Here is a 21,598-nt window from a genome sequence, read left to right as displayed (position 1 = left end):
TATTCCCCATCATTTGTTAGTCTCTGAAGACTCGGGCAACCATTTAATATCATTTGTGAAACTGAACTGTTATCTCCAATTTTTCTTGACAATTTTTACTTCTTTTTAAGCCAATTGCTTATATATCCTGTGGTGGTTTAAATAGGAATGGCCCCCATAGACTCGTGAGTGTGAATGTTTGGCCCATAGGGAGTGGCACTATTAGGAGGTATGGCTTTGCTGGAGGAAGTGTCTCACTGTGTGTGTGGGGGGTAAACGTTGAGGTCTAGGAAGCTCAAGTCTGCTCTCTCTCTGCTGCCTGCAGATAAAGATGTAGACCTTTTGGGTCCAATGCCAGAACCATATCTACCTGCATGCTACTATGTCTCTCTCTGTCTTAGTCAGGGTTTCTATTCCTGTACAAACACTATGACCAAGAAGTACTTGGGGAGGAAAGGGTTTATTCAGCTTACTCTTCCACATTGCTGTTCATCACCAAAGAAAGTCAGGATTGGAACTCAAACAGGCCAGGAAGCAGGAGCGGATGCAGAGGACATGGAGGGATGTTCCTTACTGGCTTGCTTTGCCTGGCTCACTCAGCCTGCTCTCTTATAGAACCCAAGACTACCAGCCCAGAGATGGTCCCACCCACCAGGGGCCTTTCCCCCTTGAACACTAATTGAGAAAATAACTTACAGTTGGATCTCATGGAGGCATTTCCTCAATTGAAGCTCCTTTCTCTGTGATAACTCCAGGTGTGTCAAGTTGACACAAAACTAGCCAGTACACCCTCCTTTATAAGAGTTGCCAAGGTCATGGTGTTTCCTCACAGCAATAGAAACCCTAAGATACATCCATCCACGTATTTTGTATTTATTGTTTTAAAGATAGCATCTAGCCATTTAGCCCTAGTGGCCTAGAATATACTATGATCTTCGATGACAAAGATTTGGTTACAGTCCTCCTGCCTTGGCCTCCTGGGCCTTGGATTACAGGTATGGGCCATTGTGTTTTCACATTTTCTTTCGTATTTTATGTATTTGTATGCATATATGTGGCAGCACCTGTGCTATGGTGCGCCTGTGTAGGTCAGAGGTAACTTTCTGACGTCAGGTCCTTCCTTTCAAAGTATGGGTCCCCAGGAATCAAACTCTGGTCATAAAGCTTGGTAGAGACACCTTTACCCGCTCAACCTATCTTTTCTTGTGTTGATTTTTGTTTATTGGTTGATAGTAAAATTCTAGTCATTTCCTTTTATTTCTAACACTTCTTTTCCTAGTGAGTCACAGTGAATGTGGACATAATTGTAAAATAGCTAATTTGTACAGTTTGTACCATTTTGGTGATTCAACTATACAAGGTCGTATGAATTTTAAGTGAACTGCCCAGGATGGTGGTACACACCTATGTCATACTGGCGCTTGAGACAGGAGCAGGAGGATGGCCACATGGTCAAAGGCAACCTCGTCTGTATAATGAGTTTAAGGTCTATAAACAAAGTTAGATCTACATTTCAACAGCCTCTTGGGCCCAGTTTCTCTTCTGTTGGACAGTGCGGGTAGAGGTCATGTGGTCACTTCCGACTTAGGTGACGGCCCTTTTGGACAGACCTGGTACTTTACGCCCACAGTCAGCAGCCAGAAATAGTGCTGAACAGTCAGGTGACATGTCACCGGGCCTCTGAAATTCCTAGATGATCCTTCCTGTGTTTTGCTTTCCTGTGTATTTTGAAGAGAAGAGCACAAGGATATTAATGTCAGGCAAAGCTGCAGGGTGAGTTTAAGACAAACAGGTGACTCACTTCTTAAAAAGTACTCGTAACAACTCAGAAAAAAATTAGTTTTTTGGTTTGTTGTTGTTGGTTTTGGATAGGTTTTTATTATGTAGTACAAACTAGCTTCTAACCCCTAACCCTCCTGACTGAAACTCAAGTCTGGGGTTACAGGCATGTGGCACCATGCCTGGCCCATCTGAGAGGAACATTTTCAGTGATGGCGGCTTGTCTAGGTATGAGGTAAGACGGAGTCACGCTTGCCAGTGTTGGGTGTGTGTTTTTACTGGCTCTGTGCTTGCTTTCTCAGAGTGTGTGTTTTGTGTTTCCTTCCCTCCAGCATCTTCTGCTTTTCCTTTGCGACAAGGTTCACAGCTCGACTACCTCAAGGCTGCCTTTCACATCTCTGTAGGGAAACTGACAATCATGACTAAGTCCCAGAAAGTAGGACAATGACATTCCTTCCAAACCTGTCCCCATATCCTATCTGCAGTTCACAGGCACCATTTTCAATGTGGCTTCCTTCCTACTACCTTCTTCTGTACCCCACTGAGTGGACTGTTGAGTTACAACAGTGGCTTAACTTCAAGACTACAAGGCAAGGGAATCAAGGTCCCTGTGTGTGCACAGATCCCCTGACCGTGTTCTGAGGGCATTGCACAAGCCTGGGATGAGTGGGCGTGACACCCTTTGTCATGGTAGGCAGAGCAGCAACTGCTCATTGGGGGTGCTGAGTCGTTTCAGAGACGACCTGACTGCAGCACAGAAATTCCAGGCTGCGTCAGTAGGAAGCAAAGTTAGAGTTTCTGAGGCAACACCTTTAATGCAGATTTAATGACTGGCATTAAAGGAGAGAGTGCCTAAGGAAGGGGGCACCCAGTGCAGGTGCTGTGGGTGGGGCTTCTCAGGAGCCACACCCTTGTATCTTATCAGTAGCCAGAGTCTGGTTTAGGAGGCTTCTGACACTAAGTTGTTTAAGGTGTTCTTAGGGAATGAATTCTGATTCTGGTTTTTGAGGCAGAGTTTTTTCTTACCGTGGTCCAAACTGGCTGTACAGATCCACTTGCCTTAGTGTCTCAGGTCCTGGGCTTGCAGGCATGAGCAGTCATGCTGGCTGTAGAGATATTTTTTTCTTTTCTTTTTCTCTCCTCCCTCCCTTGTATCCTTCATTCCTTTATTTGTTCGTTCATCCATTTGTTCCTTCCTTCCTTCCTTCCATCCTTCCTTCCTTCCTTCCTTCCTCCTTCCCCCCTTTCCTTCCTTTTCCCCCCAAGGTGCACTGGGTAGGAGTACAGGGTGATAAGCTAAAGCAATCCTTACTATACAAGGCCACGAGACACTTAAGACCTATGTCTTGATTACAAAGCCCATCATCTTGTCCAGGTTTAGCTGGAAGAGGAACAAGGCTTAACTAAAAAGGCATGTACACTTTAGCTTTAAGCATGGGTTATTGCATTTTAACATTTGTATTTCAGATAGTTTTATTAAAAAGGATATTAATAATAAGAGAGATGGCTCAGCATGTATAGGCTCTTTTTGCCTACCTTGGAGACCTGAGATCATTCTCTGAAACTCACATGGTAGGAGAACTGACTCCAAAAAGTTGTCCTCTGACACCCACACAGATGCTGTGATCTGTGCTGGCTATGACACACGAAAACCAAACATGTTTGTAAATGTAAAGAATAAAGAGCGCCGGGCGTGGTGGCACACGCCTTTAATCCCAGCACTGGGGAGGCAGAGGCAGGCGGATTTCTGAGTTCGAGGCCAGCCTGGTCTACAAAGTGAGTTCCAGGACAGCCAGGGCTATTCAGAGAAACCCTGTCTCAAAAAAACAAAAAAAAAACAAAACAAAAAAAAAAAGAATAAAGATCATTTGTCTAGAGACGGTGGCATCTGCCTGCATTCTCCACATCCTGACAACTGAAGTGGGAGGTCCTCCATCTGAGCAAGTATCTGCTGCTTAGCTACATCCCCAACCCAGATTATTTTACTAGTAGAAATTAGAAATTTCCACCTAGAGGCAACTATGTCAAAGTGGTGCCATCACCACAACATACTGTTTTGTGGTTGCCAGAGAGGCAGGTTTGTGGTCTATGGAACTTGCAGAAAAATAAGTTATAGGGTTTACCTCAAAGAGAAAAGAGCATCAGGCATTACAGAAGATTCTAGGCTTGAGGACGGGTGAGAGTCTCTGGGTAAAATGTTTAATGTGTGTACACACACACACACACACACACACACACACATTATACATTGTATATCTAATATATTGTATATAATGATATATTGCATATATTATGTGTATCTATAAATAAAAAATATATATATATTTAAAAGATTATAGGTTTAAAATCTTTGAATTGAGTGTAGTAAGCATCCCAGCAATTCAGAAATGGGGGCAGATGGAAAAGGTTTACCTTTGGTTAGTTATAGAATTCAAAGCCAGCTTTATGTGAGCCTGCCTCAAAAACAAACAAATGAACAAACAAACAAAGCCAGTAAACAAATACAGCTGGCTTCTGATGGTTGAAGATGATTTCTGGAGGTCTCTTTGACTTTACTATGAAGACTCTCAGGTTGAATCCCAGGTGGGATGGCAGGTGCTCCCTGGAGCACCTTCAAATGCATTGAATAGACATCACTTGGTACTAACCTTTGAGCATAGGGGTCCTTGGTTTACCTTTGCATGCACCATTAACTCATGGTGTCTCCTAGAGATGTAGAGACCTTTCTTCATGTTGCTGCAAGATGGGGAAGTCTAAGTTGCCCAGGAACTTCTAGAGAGCATAAAAGCAAGCCTTCAATTCAGCACTCAGAAGGCAAAGACAAGAGAATATGAACAGCCTGGTCTCCATGTATAGTTCCAGGCCAGCCTAGGCTACACAGTAAGACCCTGTCTACCCTAAAGAAATATACAGATAACAGACAAACTAATAAGTTCTTGGCAACTAAAGGAGCAAGTTTAGCTTATGCCTGCATGCTTTAGAACAGGGATCCTTTGGTCTCCCTTGTCCACAGTGGCTTTGCAATGCGTGGGGAAACTTTCTTTTAAATTTATTAAAAACTTTCTTTCTTTCTTTCTTTCTTTCTTTCTTTCTTTCTTTCTTTCTTTCTTTCTTTCTTTCTTTCTTTCTTCCTTCCTTCCTTCCTTCCTTCCTTCCTTCCTTTCTTTCTTTCTTTCTTTCTTTCTTTCTTTCTTTCTGTGTGTTAAGATATGAGTGTGGGAATTGGTTCTCTTCTTGTTGGTTCTCTTCTTCCAACATGAGATTACCTAGGGCTCAAACTCAGGTAATGAGGCTTGGTGGCAAGTATTTTTACACTCAAAGTCATCATGCTGGCTCTTTTGTGGACCTTCTGATGGCAGCTGCTTTGAGTAGTGCTTGACATTGAGCTGCTGGCAAGCCTTTAAGTGGGGTGGTTTGTAAGTTCTCCAAGAGTCTGCATGAGATCTCTGCTTGGAGGATTCTCTGCTTGCTTTCTCTGCCGCTTCTCTCTAGCTAAGCTCCATTTCAGCCAGCAGGCGCTCGCTCTGCAGTGGTGAAGGGAGAGCCCCTGTCTCACAGAGGTCTATGAGATCAGCTTAGATCTGTCACACAGCAGCCACTGAAGGTGTTAAAAAGTCTCCACCAGCTAATCTATGGCATGTAATGTTCTGCTCAAAATAAGCTTGTTTTGATGTCCCTACATTTTGATTTCTACTCTATTAGGTTTCTATGATATTCTATTCTATTCCCGTTTTTCTGTGACAAAATGTCCTTTCTAGGAGAAAGAAATAGCTGGGAATGTTGTCGTTAAAAGCAAAAATAAGGTCTGGGAGAGGTGAATCAATCGTGAGGAGGGTATACAAACATATTGCTCTTGTAGAAGATCTGAGTTCTGTTCCCAGTACCAACATCAGGCTGCCTACAATCACCTGTATCTCCAGCTCCAGAGGATGCAATATCCTCTTCTGGACTCCAAGGATACATGTACATGTACACTGCCCCTCCCTCCACCCCACAAGCACACACACACAAACATGCACGCATACAGATAATTTTTAAAATAATAAAAAAAACCCCAAGTCTAACAAATGGGAATCAAGTGGAAGACTGAACATTTACTAAACTCCTTTCATATGTAGGATATTTTCCTAACCACTGTGTAAGCTCAGTGGGGTGGACCATATGCATGACCTCAATATTTGAGAGGTGGAGTTGAAGGATCAGGAGTTCACGATCATTCTTAGCTTCATAGTCAGTCTGAGGCTAGCCCACTGTATGAGACACTGTCTCAACACCTGTTCTCCTTAATATATTACCATCTTCTATTTATAAAGCCTTATGTGGAGGGCAGTATAATCACCCCCATATACAGATATGGGAACAGGTTTAGAGAGTTACCTGGGTCACAAAATCAGTAGCAAATGGATTGCTTGTTTGCTTTGAATCACTCTTGATCTCACTGTATAGCCCAGGCTTTGATTTTTGATTCTCTCTCTCTGTCTGTCTCTGTCTCTGTCTCTCTGTCTCCCCTTACATTTATTTATCTTCTTAGGAATTCACCATGTAACCCTGGCTGGCCTGGAACTCCTATGGAGATCAGGTTAGCTTCAAACTTACAGAGACTGCCTGCCTCTGTCCCCTGAGTGATGGGATGAAAGGTATGAGCCACTATGCCCAGCCCTGTTTTTGTTTGTTTGTTTGTTTGTTTTTGTTTTGTCTTAAAACACAGGGCCTACCTATATAGTCCCTTCTGGTCTAGAAGTCATTATGTAGTTGAGGCTGGCTTCAAGCTTGCATTAAGTCTGGTCCCATTTCTGACTTCTAACATTGACTTAATTGGGGTGCTAAAAATCTTTTCTATCAGTTCTTATTGCTTAAATGAAGCAATCAAACAATTGAAGTAATTGAAAGCATATGCACAGTTAGACTACAAAGAGGCTCATCTATGACAGGCCTTCACTTTGGCTTTGTTTTCTTTTGCTTTGAGACAGGGTCTCATGTATCACAGGATGGCTTTCAACTCAGCTCACTGTATAGTGGGGATGACCTTCTCCTGAATCCACCTACTGAGTTCTGGGATCACAGGTGGACTTAGTTTTATGAAATGCTAGGGACTGAACCCAGGGCTTCTTACATGTTAGATAGTTACTCTACCAGTTGAGCTACATTTCCAGCCTGGGCCTTTGACCTTTGGCTTTCAGGAGATAATACGTGGGTACCAAATGTGGCCATGACTCTCCAGTGCATTAGGATTGAAAAAGAACTCTCCGTTCAGTGCCAGAGTGTCATGGATTTGGGTCCTGCTATTTCTGAAGCTTTTCCTCGCCTTTTCCTTTTCTACTATAGCTAGAAACAGATTTAAAGTGGGAGGGAGGCAAGACAACCAGAGAGCAAGAGGGTGAGAAAGAGCTATTGCGTGTTTGGTTGGTTTGGAGGCATCCCAGGCTCTATTGCTACTCATCGTCCTTGTCCTTTCCTCCAGGCTCCTGTAGGACCATGGTGGTTGCGACTCTGCATCCAGTTGGATGTTCCCCGGCTTCCCATCTTGTTGTTCTGATGCTTCAATCCTTTTTGTCATCAAGACCTGTCTGCCAATGCCTTGCAAAGCAAATCTTTGGTAACCGACTTATGCAAATGACCTAATGAGTCTACCTTGTAGATTCTTAGTTCAGGGTTCAGTTCACTGCTGGCAAGTATGACACAGCATGTTTTATTCTCCACGAGACTTGGGTATCTAAGAGTGTTCTTTTACTTTCTCTGGCAATGCTGGAGATGGACTGCAAAACCTCTCTCCTGCTAGACAACCACTCTTCTATTGAGCTAGCCTCATCCCTTCTATACAAACTCCCGTGCCAAAGAAAGCAGAGAAAGTTCTCTTGCTCTTTCTCTGCCCTAAACTCATTCTGTTCTCTCCAGGCTGCAGGAGAACACACTTGCCTGTGCCAGCCAAGGCTTAAAAAACACAGTACCGTCTTTCACATGAAGGCATCATGCCGAAAGTGGTTATGTGAAAGTTGTCTGGCATGAGAAAGCAGTCACTTTTAATCAGAGGCAGACTCACAGGAAGGTAAATAGATCAAGTTTAAACTTTACTGACATTCAATTCTCACAAGCAAAGGGCCTTTGCAAGCACACTCAAAATAAGGTATTTTGGTTCCAGTTGGCTGGGATCGTTCTCGGTTTTTGACTTCTTCCCAGTCCTGTTTGTTCTCCAATCAACTGTCAGCGAAAGGCTGCATGTGGGAAGTTGGCTGGGAGTACATCTAATTTGAGTTTATCAGGCACATTCATTTCCTTACCCCCTTTATCCGTGAAACACCACTGTACCTCTAGTTGGTAGTCATGGCCTCACCCTCACTAAGGTCACCATGGCAATTCATGATCTATACCTGACTCATACTTTTGCCCATAGCCGTCTCATGGTTGGCATGTGTTCTAGAAAATTCAGAACACCCAGTGTTTGACATAGCCATAGCATCAGAGATGTGGCCAAGCTGTAGGCTGTTATTTTGTACTCTGCATCAAAAATACTGGGGCCAAAGTGGCACAGCGGGGGGAGAATCTAACGACCTGAGCTTGAACTCAGGTCTCACCAAGATCTGAGCATGCTCCACAACTACCACAAAGTAATAATGAAAGAAGTATGTGGGTGGGTGGAGGAGAGGAAGAGGTTTCAAATGTGCTCTAGATATTATAATCCTAAACGTTGACGGAAATATGTTTAAGAAAATTAATGTAAGTCTTCCTAACATTGCCTATAGCCCTACAATGTTATACGAAATTAACTCTAGTGAGTTATGTATATGTGTATGTGCATGCATGACCATGTGTGAGTGCATGCCACAATGTGTGTGCTTGCCAGGGAAGTCAGAAGAGGGCTCTGGATGCCCTGGAGTTGGAGTTACAGGTGGTTGTAAGCGACCTGACATGGTTACTGGAAACTGAATTCTGGTCCTCTGGAAGACCAGTGTAGGTTTTCAACTGCAGAGGCATCTGGCTCTCATAAACTCTCTCCCTGGCTGAGGATGGCCTTAAACTTCTGACGATCCTGCCTTTACCTCCTGAATGCTGGAACTGTACCTGTGCAATGTCACATGTAATCTGACTTTGCTCTTGTTTGCAGCCATGTCCCCGATGACTGAGGACACAGAGGATTCGGTTGCTGGCCTCAGCTGTGGTTCTCCTTTGCTGGAAGTTTTGAAGTATCATGAAACAGAAAAAAGTTGAATTATATATTTTATTAAATATTTTGTATTCGCGGTGTGTGTGCATGTGCACGCGTGTGTGCTTTAATGCCGCAGCATTTGTATGGAGGTCAGAGAACAGCTTGCAGGAGGTAATTCCCTGCTTCTATCCTGTGAGTTGCAGGGATTGAACTTGGGTGATCAGTCATAGCCACCAATGCCTTTACTCATCTTGCTGACTGGGAGGAGAGATGCAGGGGATGGGGGGTGGGGCGGCTGTGATTGTGATGTAAAGAATAAATAAAATAAATAAATAAATTAGGGGCAGACAAAAATTATGATTGTATAACTGGAAAAAAGAATCTTTCTGTAGCTCAGGTTTCCTCAGTTTATTTCAGCAGCAGTGTTTGCGTTGCTGAAGGAGAAAACGGAGTTCCTTTTTGCTGATGAGAAAGGGGTCTCCATAGGCAAGGCTGCCCTTAAGCTTCTCCTCCCTTTGCCTGGGATTACAACATGGAACGTGCCACGTGACATACATGTGACAACGTGACACTGGTAAACAGGGACTCTTTTGTTGCCTTCCTTTCCCGGGAATTAGTCAGAATCAGGAGGTTCCTTAAAATCTACAGGTTCCTGACCTGTCCAGTGAGATGTCAAGCCATACACCCGTTAAAGGGAGCAGGCCCAGTATTAATCATTTACTTTGCACTACAGTAAGAAAATCATGTTACTTTATCTGTTAAGGAAACCGAGGCACAAGAAGACCCAGCAGATTCACCCAGAGACTGGTGCTAAGGCTGTCTACTGAATAAACTCAGTCGCTGTTCCCTCAATAAACAATTCCTTCAAAATCACGAAAGAAGAAAGATTTCCCTTGGATATACTCAGATATTGATGTTTCCTTGGCAACAGAGACTAAATTAAAATCAAGTAGTGACTGAATGTGTTCAGTTTTGTTCAAGAAGAATTATGGGCTGTGCAGCGTTGTCCTAGAAGGCCCTTCTCATCCTTTCTGGGTTCAGAAAAGTGGCTTTATTCTTAGTGCTGTTATGTACCATGCATGTATTGTAAAAACAAAAATAAGAACAAAAAAACAAAACAAAACAAACAAACAAAAAAAAACCCCCTGCCTTTTAGGCAGAAAAAAATGGAAGTTTGTCCCCTTTCCCATTCACTCCCTCTGCTTTGACCTCTGGTACTTGATCACAGTACACCAGGCCACTGCTGGTACTTGGTCACAGTACACCAGACCACTGCTGGTACTTGATCACAGTACACCAGACCACTGCTGGTACTTGATCACAGTACACCAGACCACTGTTGGTACTTGATCATAGTACACCAGACCACTGCTGGTGCTTAGCACTCAGGCCACAGAGATGTAATTAATGCCTGTCTGAATTGAAGTTTGCAGCTACAACTGCATTGCGATTAAATGCAGACCAGCAAGGGCTTACAGAGCACTGTCAGTAGGAAATCCCCAGTTTCCTAGAGCCTTCATAGTCCTCTATTCTGTCAAACTGCCACACTGCTGTGTTCCTGCACAGTACGCTTCATAGCTTGGTTGCCTGGGTGTTGAAACAAGGTCTCACTCTGTAGCCCACACTGCCCTTGAGCTTGTGAGAATTCTCTTACTTCAGTCTTCAGGTTACTGGGACCACAGAGGCCATCCCAGTTTACAGTTTTTCTTTGTTTTTCCTAAAAAGAACACTGTGGCCAGTGAGGTAGTTCAGTAGTAGGTAGAGGAGTTTGCACATAGACCTGGTGGCCTGAGTTCCATCTCACAAGGTGGAAGAAGAGAAACAATTTCTGAGAGTTGTCTTTTGACCTTTTCTGGATGGCAGTGGTATGTGCCACACACACACACACACACACACACACACACACACACCACATGAGGGTGAATTACAAAGGTTAAAGAATAGGGCTAGGGATATAACAATTGGTAGAGTACTTGCCTAGCATGCAAGGAGACCTGGGTTCTACCCTCAGGACCATATATTATGGGTCATACTGTGACCCAGCGCTCAAGACAGAGGAGAGTACTCCCACTTTTTCGTGGGAAACTGTAACACAGAACTCACAACCACAGAAATATTGCTCATGACAGCTTTGCTAATCATGATGTTGTCAGAAACTCAGATCATCTAGGAGCTATTTGGTGAGCAGTATGAAATGCCAGTTCCCTAGCTGGGCAGTGGTGGCTCCTGCCTTTAATCCCAGCACTTGGGAGGCAGAGGCAGGTGGATTTCGGAGTTTGAAGCCAGCCTGGACTACAGAGTGAGTTCCAGGACAGCCAGGGCTACACAGAGAAACCCTGTCTCGAAAAAGAAAGAAAGAAAGAAAGAAAGAAAGAAAGGAAGGAAGGAAGGAAGGAAGGAAGGAAGAAAGAAAGAAAGAAAGAAAGAAAGAAAGAAAGAAAGAAAGAAGGAAAGAAAGAAAGAAAAGCCAATTCCCACCCTAGAGCTACTCAACCAGAGTCAACATTAAGAACCCAAGGTGGTTGGTGCAATGAGGTTGGAGACACACCATTCTACACTGTGAGTATGGCTAGGAGAGAAAACCACAGCACGTATAGTTTTATAGGTTTTATTTGCTGTTCTGGAATCAGGCATTAGTATCACCCTGAAATGGTCCACACATGCATGCACACATACAAGCAAATTAATGAAAACAGGAAATGGGGGCTGGGGAGATGTCTCAGTGAGTAAAGTGCTTGTTGCGTAGTTAAGAGGACCTGAGTTTGAGTCCCAGTCCCCTCATAAAAGCCGGACATGTTGGCATAATCTTGTAATCCCAATGATGGGATGCAGAGACAGGGGGATTGTAGATGCGCCCTGACTCACCAGCAGAGCTGCTAGAGTGATGTGCTCTGGATTTAGTGAGAGACCCTGTCTCAAAAAAAAAAAGTGGACCCTAGTAAAGGAAGACATTTCACATTGACGTCCAGTTTCTATAGATGCACACATTGGCAAGAATAATCACACACATGCACACACTTATATATGCACACTCAGAATTTACGCATCCCCCACCGCCCCCACACCTACTTGTCTCCAGTTATTTTTGAGTCACTCATTAGCTGTGTGATTTTAGGAGTATCCCCTAGGTCTGTTACCACTTCTGCAAAACAAGAAAACCAGAGTGCCGTTGTGTTATGATGCACAGGGTATGTCAACTTAGCATAGTATCTGAAGACACTGATAACTGTATCTTTTTTTTTTCCAAATCTGATTCAGTACCCTCTCTCACATTTGCAGGACATCAACCCTAGGGATGGGAGTTGACCCCTCAAACCCTGTTTCTGTCACTCTTGAAAACTCCTTTTGTCTCCTTGGCTCCCCGGGCTGATAGGAGTGGCTGTGGTTGTGTCCATTGCTTAGACTGCTGCTGGCATTCAATACTGTCTCGGGTGTCTGACCCATCGGTGGGCAAGGACGGCAAGGGAGGTGAGAAAGATGTCTGTTACCCAGGAAACACCATGCAGGGCACCTTCCTGCTGGCGTCCCTCCTGCTTTCTGGGTCCTTCCCTCTTTTGTTCTTGGTTCTGTCATTTCTTCTTTCCACATCCCCAATTCCTAAAACACCTTATAACCACATGAATTAATTTATTCCCTAGGGAGTCTTGAAAAGGATCTCTGACTTCTAAATAGAAGCAAGGTTTGGGTTTCTGAAGCATAGCACGCACAAGAGTCAAATAAAAAAAAGGTGTCTTATCTTGAATTCTTCTTTTGTTGGGAGATGGTGTCATGTATTTCAGGCTGGCCTCTACCTCCATATGTACCCGAGGATGTCCCTAAATGAATCCTGCTGCTTAACACCAAGATTGGAGGTGTGTACCACCACACTCCGTTTAACTGATGCAGGAGACTGAACCCATGACTTCATGTGTGCCAGGCATGTTCCTTCCACACTAGGGTGGGTCCCTATTCTTTGTAACTTATCTAGAGAGACAACTGTGATCAAACCTGACAGTCTTGCTTTCTGTCTAGAATCCCACTGGTTCCTTCGTGCCTACAAAGCCCATTAAGGACTGGGCTCCATCTGACTCCAGGTTCCCTCTCCTGCCCCAGCTTCTGGTCCTGCAGCCCAGGATCCAGCATCTCCTACATCCATGACTTTATTCACTGCACACCAGAGATGACTTTTCAGAGCAGGGGTCAGTATGGGTGCTTTACTGTCAGAAGTCTAAATAGCTGTCACTACTCTGTGAGCCCCAGATCCCTTCCAAGGATTTATTCTTTCTTTTGGAGTCTCATAATTATTTGCATATAGCATTCACTTAACATTTATTGTACTGGATAATTACATTTTCATTTGGAACAGGCCCAGCATGATGGTCCACACTTGTAAAGCCAGCACTGGAAAGGCAGAGGGCTGACCATGAGTTCAAAGCCATCTGAGCTACATACAGTTTAGTATGTACAACAAAAAAAAAATCAAAATAAAGCAGAGAGCGAGACAGAGAATTCCTGATTGACTTATAATTAATTTTAAGATGAGGGTATTATATCACCTATAGCCATTATGTCTATCACATAGAAGTACTGAATACAGGCCAGGCACATGCATGCATTCATCTGCATTGTATGTACTTTTGGGTTATATATCTTATTTCTTCCAAGTTTTATTCTTCTAACTTTTTCAAAAATGATGTATGTGTGTGATATGCATGCTTGCGTATATCCATGCTTGCATATATGTTGGAGCTTGTAGGTATATGCGAAAACGTGCGGAGGTCTGGAGACATCTGGAGACTTACTGGATTACTCCCTATTACAGTCACTGGGCCAGGATCCAAAGCTTGCTGATATGGCTGGCCTAGTGACATACTCCAGGAGTCTTCCCTGTCACTGCGTCCAGAAGGCTGGGATTACAAAGAGCACCATGACTACTTGGCATTCGTGTGGATTCTGATTCCATGCTTCTGGGTCAAGTGGTTTGTCTACCGAGCCATCTTCCAATCCTAATTCTCTTAATCTTAAATATATCTAGTGGGAGTATTAATGTAAGTTATGCTTCTATTCATCCTTACAAGCATTGTATCTCTTCAAAGATACATTCGAAATGTTAGATTTCACTCATTTATTTAGTGTGTGTGCATGTGTGTATATGTGTGTGTATGTGTGTATATATGTGTGTATGTGTGTGTATATGAGTGTGTATGTGTGGTTATGTGTGTGTGTATGTGTGTATATGTGTGTGTATATGAGTGTGTATGTGTGTGTGTGTGTATGTATGTGTGTGTATGTGTGTGTATATGAGTGTGTATGTGTGTGTATGTGTGTGTGTGTATGTGTGTATATGTGTGTGTATATGAGTGTGTATGTGTGTGTATGTGTGTATATGTGTGTATGTGTGTATGTGTGTGTATGTGTGTGTGTGTGAGGTGCATGTGCTACAGCCTATGTGTAGAATGAGAGAGCAGCTCTGAGCATTTTGTTCTTTCCTTTCAACACACGGGTCCCCAGGGAGTCAGCCTTGGCAACGAACGAGTGCCATTACCTGCTGAGTCTTCTTGCAGGCCCAATATTTGCATCTCCTAATTAATTTGTAAAGTAAGTTCAAGTTCACACCACGTTTTCTCATTTTGCATGTTGGAGAACACATTTAAAACACTCCTTCCCTGTGTTGGCTGGCCTATCATCTTCAAGGACTTGCGCCGAGGCTTCTAGGGCTGCAGCGAGCCCCTCTGAGGCTATCAGCTCACAGTGGAGCAGTGGTTCACTGTTCCTGGTGGACTCTTAACTGATCTTTTGGGTTCACAAGGGCTCAGCACTACTGACAGAATGGCTGTAACTATGGTGATGAGATGCCCTATTTTAACTTCCCAACCGGAAAGATGAGATGCCCTAGCCATTCTGTGCCTGTGCTTCCCAGTGGAGTGTGTGGGGAACCAGCCAGGCATTTAAGCTGTGGAATCAGGCCTTGAGCAGATAATGACTTTCCCCTTCATCCTGTGCCTTGCAAATGAGAGAAGGTGGTTGACAGCACGTTCGGTCCATGAGCAGTTAAATGTGGGGTCTGGGACACACGAGGGAGGCTTGTTATTCTTTTGTACTGGGTTGGGGGGGGACTCCTTTAAACCACGGGCTTTGCAGACAGTACAAATAGAACTCTTATCCAAAACCTCGGTTGTGCTCATATAAATGTGTGATGAAGTAAACTGTTTGTTAAGGAGGTGCATGTGACTCTTAGAGAAACTAGTGTGTGTCTGGATTATGGTTTTGTACCGACGTCTTAGGCCTGGTTAGACTAGGCATGGGTGCACACTGAAGCTCCAGGGAGCCCAGAGAAGGTGCAATGGCCACTGTGTTTCCTTTCCTCACTCTGAAAAATTCAAAGCCTTTGTACAGAACTACACTACACAAATGTCTCTAGAGGGCAGCGTACCAGAGGAGGACCTGAAGTTTAGTGGCCTTCAAAGTTACATTGGTTTGAGGCTGTGTTCATTTGGCCTAAAGAATGCACGCCCATGTGTATGTGCATGCACATGTTCACATATATGTTTACATATACACACATATAATATATCATACATATATCACACATACATATATTCTATTATCTAATGTTTGTAACCTTTAAATAATAGTAGGGGGGCCATCAAGATGTCTTAGAGGGAAGGGTGCTTTTCACAGCACCAGGGACTTGAGTTCTACGCCTGGAACCTAGACTCTGGAAGAAGAGAACCAACTCCTGTGTCCCATGGTGCATGCATGCATACCAACTTACAAGTAAATGAATAAATATAATTGAGAAAAAAACCCCAAACTTTGTCAGGGTTGGTGAGATGGCTCAGCAGGTAGGGGGCAAACCTGACAACTTGGTTCTATCTCCAGAACTGACATGGTGGAGGGAGAGAACCAACTCGCTTCAGCAAGTTATCCTCTGACCTCTACATACACACTGTGGCACATGTGCACACACGCACATGTGTGCGTGCACGCACGCACACACACACACACGTGTGACATGAATGAGTGAATCAATAATGGATGTGGAAATTTAAAATTGTATAAGCCTGAGACACATAGCTGCTGTCTTGCTCCAAAGGATTAAGCCTCTAATTTGTCCATACCTCTGTCCACTCACCATGAAGTCTCCAATACACCTCCTTAGCTCCTCTTCACTCATCTGTGTTGTTGGTCTTAGAGACAGAACCCCAGAGCTGGCCTCTAATCTGCTGTGTAGCCAAGGATAACCCTGACTTCTTGATACTCTAAGCCCATCTTCCCAGTGCCGGGTTACAGGTGTGACAGGTGTGTACCTGCACAGCTCTTCCATGCCCATTCCCACACCAGGATCCTGTGGATGGAAACACTGCAGCCTTTGTAGCCTTGACAACGCTAAGGCCGGAGGCAGAGCAGCTGCTTCCTGTTCAGCTTGGGTTTGCTTCACTTCTAAGATGTCCGTGAGGCAATTATGGTTTTCTCATGCTTTTTCTTCTCTGGTATTCTTTCTCCCACTTTCCTCTGAGGACACTCACACACCAAAGAACACACACAGAATATTGCATCTCTAGAACATGTTCATTCAAGCATTTATCAAAAACCTGACCACACGTTTTATTAGCACAGATACTACATGTATCCACATACAAACATGCCCAGGAGACCCCCCGCCCCCCTTACTTGAGGTTGTCTTGACATCAGTCTTTGCAATCCCCAGGTTGATGGGCCTGGCCTCAAAGGGGAAGCCATTGTGGCTGGGTTGGAGCAATACAGCAAAAGCAAGCTGAGGTATGAAACATTCCATCAGTGTAACCCACACGGGAAAAGATTAAATAATATGTTCCCAACCTTCTCTCCTCACAGGAGAGACACCATGCAGTTAAGACTTTTACCACTGCATCACAGACTTGGGAGGGAGAATAGGGCAAGGTTCAGTAGCCACACTAGGCACAGGGCAGAGGAGAAGCAGTCCGACTGGGAAGGAGTGTGTGGGAGGCCCCTGAGCCCTGGAAAGTCTTAGGATTATATTAGACTCTTCTAAGTTCTTCTTTGTCCAAATCTTTCAAATGTTCAATGAGTTTCTGGATTTCTTTGCATTTGTGTGTGTGTGTGTGTGTGTGTGTGTGTGTGTACAGTTGTGTGGTATATGGACAGGTATGTGTGCTTGTGTATAGAGGCCTTACACAATCTTCTCTACGTTATTTTTTTGAGACAGGGTCTCTCCCTGAACCTGGAGATATTTGAATCAACTCTTCTGGCTGGCCAGCAAGCTCCGGGATTCTCCTGTTGCTGCCTCCCTAGTACTACTTGGGGAGATACTCTGGGGATCTAACGAAGCTGTATTCTAATTATGGAGGTTACTAACTAAGGTCCTTATGCCTGCAGGGCAAGAAAACTGAGCCATCTCTTCAACCCTGGGTTTTGGAATATTTTAAGTTGCTAATTATATAGTTTATAATAAAGCTTAAGACACAGATTTGTATACAAGATAATCAAGAAGCCAATTCTTTTGACAACAGCCCTCCCGTGTGGATTATACTGATGGAATGTTTCATACTTCAGCTTGCTTTTGCTGTATTGCTCCAACCCAGCCACAATGGCTTCCCCTTTGAGGCCAGGCCCATTAACCTGGGGATTGCAAAGATTGATGTCAAGACAACCTCAAGGAATAGATTTAATCTGAAAGGTGAAAGATTTCTACAGTGAAAAATATACAATATACATTGATGAAAGAAATCATATATGACATATAAAAGTAATACAAATGCATCCTGTGACCACTGCCAGAAGAACCAGGATTAGAAAAAGAGATTAAAAAAAATCTATAGAGGTGGGATGCATGCAGCTTAGTTCATAACATGTTTGCCTAGTGTGAGTAAAGGTTTAGATTTAATCCCCAGTGTCTCACACATACACAAATAGACCTAAACAGTCATTTTCTGAAAGAACACTAGTATCCAACTCTGTGGAGTGTACACACACACACACACACACACACACTACTCAGAGGCCAGAAGAATATATCATGTGTCCTCTTCTATTGCCTTCTAATTTCTTTGAGGCAGGGTCTCTATATTATTTGGCTGGTCTGGCAGCCTGTAAGCCCCCGTAATCTATCTGCTACAGTGCTTGGGTTGTAGGCAGAGGCAAGACCTTAACCACTGAGCCATCTCTTCAGCTCTATGTGAACATTTGAAAAATGTTTGAATTGGACATTTGTGGGCTGGAAAGATGGCTCAGTGGTTAAGAAGGGAAACTTTGCTCTTCCTGGAGAGGATCTGAATTTGGGTCCCAGCAACCCCACTAGGCAGCTCACTGACACCCTCTTCTGGACTCCACAGGTAACTGTATACCACACACACACACACACACCACACACACACAACACACAAAATAAAAAAATTATTTTTAAAATGTTTATAAAATATTCAACCCAACACCACTTTCAGATAATTTACAAAGCTAAGCTACGGTAAGAGACGACTGTAGTAAGAAGGGTATTATCAAAAGGACCAAAGATAAGAGTTCTGGAGAGAACGTGGATGGAAGTGAACCCTTACATAGTGCTGTGGAATGTAAATCGGTGCAGGCATTATGGAAAACAGTGTGGGGGTTCCCTAAATATTAAAATAGAACTACTTAGAGTCCCACTGCTGGGTAATTATAGCCAATAGAAATGAGATTCACATGTTTAAGAGGCGTCTGCACTCTCATGCTCACTGAAGCCTTGTTCACAATAACCAAGAATGGAAAGAACCTGTTTGTTGACTGATGAATGGACTTAAAAAAAAAAAAAAACAACAAAAACCCTTTAAACCACTGGATACTTCTAAGCTATCAGGGGAATGAAATGCTGTTGTCGTGACAACAGGGATGGAATTGGAAACCATTTTGCCAAGTGAAATAAGCCAGGCACAGGCTTTCTAGTCAAGCACTGCATGACCTCATCATATGGAAAACCTGAAAAGACCGGATGGGTGGACTTTAAGAGCGGAATGGTGATTGCCAGAGGCTGAGAGCATAGGGAGGAGGGAGACTTGGGAATACGATGTTTGAATGTTGGGACGCAGGCTACTGTGAGTAAACTGTCAGTGTGTCCTGTTGCACTGGGTAGTTGCAAGCTCGAGCAGGAAGGTGGAGTGTTTTGCCATTAACTAGCGATACATATTTACAGGGTGTTTAATCTGCCAGGTTCTGGGAGATATTGGGGTTTTGTGGGCACATTAGGAAGAGGTTCCGGATTCTCAAATACTGGAGCAGGAAATCAGACAGAGAAACATGAATAGTATCAGAAGGAGGGGCAGCTTTTTAGAAAAAGACTTTTCCAAAGGAGAAAGTAGGCTGGAGCAAAGAAAAGGCTTGGAAATTAAGGGACCACACCCAAATAAAGGGTGGAGCAGGGTTATATCAGTTGCTGAAGGCTTCTGGGTCATTTGCACAGTGCAGTCTTTCTGGGTCCTGCTCTTGTCACATGTGGTTCTACATACGACTGCATGTATCCCAGGACTCATTAGCATATTACATCTCTACCCTGCCTTCACGTTTTACTGTTATAATGAGCTACAGGTCACCTACAGACACTCTGCAGTGCCTCTGCTCTTGTGCCAGGGGCTGGATTTAGTTGGCCCCAGTGTGGTTTGAGGTCTGGGGTGTGTGTGTGTGTGTGTGTGTGTGTGTGTGTGTGTGATTCCAGCCTTCTATTTTTCATTAGCATATGCCTTTCATATGATAATTTTGCAGCTTTTTCACGGGGCCTCCCAGACTCCACTCTAAGCTTTACTCTTTAGCCTCCTAACTGTGGTACTGAATTAGGCTTGTTTTGCATATCCCTCAAAATGCTAATTACAGGAAGAATGAGTTTCGCTGAAGAGTTAATGTCTGAGGGGGCATTAGAGTTAGGGGAAAGGGTCTCAAACCTGCCTCAAGGAGGGAGTTTAGGGGAGTTTATGGGATGATAAAGCAAGGCAGATCTCAGCCATGAGGAGGCCTAGATTGGGGGTGGGGTGGGAATCCTTAGGTTGAAGGGTTAGGGTTAGGGTTAGGCCTAGTGAGACATCTAGTGAGAAAGAAATCCAATGTCCCAGGGCTTGAGGAAACAGGACAACAGGATGTGTGAACCAGGTCTGTCATTAACTTCAGGCTGTGCCTTAGCCTTTAGAAAATGTCATCATTGGGATGTTCTGAGGAGAAAGCTTTTGCCATCTGGTGTCAAAAGTCATCCATTGCAAACGTATTCAGGCTTAGATAAAAGGTTGGTGACTTCAGCTGGCTTCAGTTACCTCCAAGTGTATGAAAAGCATCTTAGGCAACTGTTACCATGGCGACCCACATTTCAGAGATGTTATTGATAGCAAAGCTAATGGAACTATATTATTTAGCCACGTGACCACTAAAATTGAAAATAAAAGCCAGCAACTAAAAGCAAGTAAAGCTATAGTTTTTGTTCAGGTTTTCTCTTGATTTTTGGCTACATAATCTGTGTATTGCTATATCCCCCACTGCCTCATTAAATTTTTCCTGTGGTATTTCAATAAAAGATTAAAAAGTATTGTGTTCATATCTTGATTTTATCCTTTTTTTTAAAAAATTAATGTTAGTATTTGGTAGCCCCAAGATAGTTTTTATGCCTGAGAGTTCCCTTCCCATTTCTCTTTTCAATTTTTAAATTAATTTATTTTATGTGTATGAGTGTTTGGTTTGTGTGTACATATGCTCAGAGTGCCTGGTGCTTAGGGAGGTCAAAAGAGGGCATCAGATCCCTTGGTATGGAAGCTTCTGGTGGTTGTAAGCAACTATGTGGATACTGGGAATCAGACCTGGGTCCTCTGTAAGTGCTTTTAACTGCTGAGCCATCTCCCCAGCTCTCCTCTTGTCATGTCTTAGCCTCCTTTTGTAATGTGTTTATTGTGTTGCACCAAAGAGTTGCTTCAGTCATCACGGGATGATGAGAAGAGACAGAAGGAGACAAAGGTGCGCATGAAACAATCCTGTCCACTCAAGGGGGTGTCATTTAGACAGCATTGTTTTTCAGAGGAGTAGTCTGAGTGTTGATGACAAGATCCAGTCAGCATATAGAAAAGGGCCATGCATGCATGATGAACTGAAAGGCATGCTAACTGAGAGCATGACAGGTGTGACTGGGAACTTAGATTCAGCAAAACAAGTTACATTTTGTGTGAATCTGATTCCAGAAGTTGGGGTTCATTGTGTTTTGTTTGGAATTGAAGTTGTAAGTTCCATGATGCGATTCTGTTGTGTAAACTATATGCGCTTAAGGAACTTTCCTTCCCCTATTCTGAGATAAGCCCAGGGCCTTGCTCGAACCAGGCAAGCTATCTCTGAGCTACACTCCAGCCCCAGAGTCAGTTTTATGTATGATAAGATCAGTAAATGCCTATTTCCAGCCTTTGTTCTGTTTGGCTTCCCACTTAGCTCATCCCTGTTCCCTCCTCTCCACCAGAGGGAATGCTTCTGAGCGTACCACGGTGGACATATTAACATTTCTCACTGCTGTGACCAAATGCCCCATAAAGCAGCTAAAGGGGGGCAGGGCTCATTTTGGCTTACAGTTTGAGAGCAGAACAATGTGGTGGGAAAGTCACATCAATGGGAACTTGAGACAAGCAGCCAGCCACACTGTGTGCACACTTAGGAAAGAGAGAGAGAGAGAGAGAGGGAGAGAGAGAGAGAGAGGGAGGAGGAGGAGGAGGAGGAAGAAGAAGG

General features: G+C 43.7%; 1 long non-coding RNA gene and 1 other non-coding gene across 2 annotated transcripts, besides 1 other annotated feature; both read left to right on the top strand.

Annotated features, from left to right (window-relative positions):
- The first annotated feature begins 1,621 nt into the window (after positions 1-1,621).
- Positions 1,622-8,992, top strand: Gm31678. Its single transcript, XR_376121.2, has 3 exons — positions 1,622-1,752; positions 7,220-7,354; positions 8,861-8,992. It is a non-coding gene; the product is annotated as a predicted gene, 31678 (long non-coding RNA).
- Positions 17,824-21,042: an enhancer, noted in NCBI's record as "VISTA enhancer mm4". NCBI's record gives its function as "enhancer in: heart[3/4]" and the evidence as "EXISTENCE:transgenic organism evidence [ECO:0001131][PMID:17130149]".
- Mir6380 (microRNA 6380) lies at positions 20,646-20,726 on the top strand. Its single transcript, NR_105801.1, has one exon. It is a non-coding gene; the product is annotated as a microRNA 6380 (primary transcript).

The sequence above is a fragment of the Mus musculus genome, chromosome 3 (genome assembly GCF_000001635.26).
Source record: "Mus musculus strain C57BL/6J chromosome 3, GRCm38.p6 C57BL/6J".
Lineage (NCBI taxonomy): Eukaryota > Metazoa > Chordata > Mammalia > Rodentia > Muridae > Mus > Mus musculus.
Note: the sequence above shows the minus strand (reverse complement) of the source record. Positions and strands in the feature narration are given on the sequence as shown.